The 220-nt window shown below is 32.7% G+C and overlaps 1 non-coding gene across 1 annotated transcript; it reads left to right on the top strand.

Annotated features, from left to right (window-relative positions):
- On the top strand, positions 1–220 carry LOC122513638. The gene has a single exon (XR_006302815.1). It is a non-coding gene; the product is annotated as a small nucleolar RNA U3 (small nucleolar RNA).

Below are 220 nucleotides of genomic sequence, written 5' to 3'. Positions count from 1 at the left end.
TAGATTGTACTTCATGAAATCATCTCTGTAGTATATATTCAATACTGCTTTTCGCAAAGCTAAGTCGATGTATCTACTATGACAGCTATTGTTCTTTTTTTTTAGCAGGGAAGGACGGACTTAGTATTTTGGTTGTAACGTCAAGATTTTGGTCACTGATGTGTTTTTACTCTTATTACTTAATAAAAAAAGCTAAGTGAAGTGGAGATCTTTGAGTAGA

The sequence above is a fragment of the Polistes fuscatus genome, unplaced genomic scaffold, assembly GCF_010416935.1.
Source record: "Polistes fuscatus isolate 324 unplaced genomic scaffold, CU_Pfus_HIC Scaffold12, whole genome shotgun sequence".
NCBI classification, from domain to species: Eukaryota; Metazoa; Arthropoda; class Insecta; order Hymenoptera; family Vespidae; genus Polistes; species Polistes fuscatus.
The sequence above is the reverse complement of the archived record's forward strand: the minus strand, read 5'-3'. Positions and strand labels throughout refer to the sequence as shown.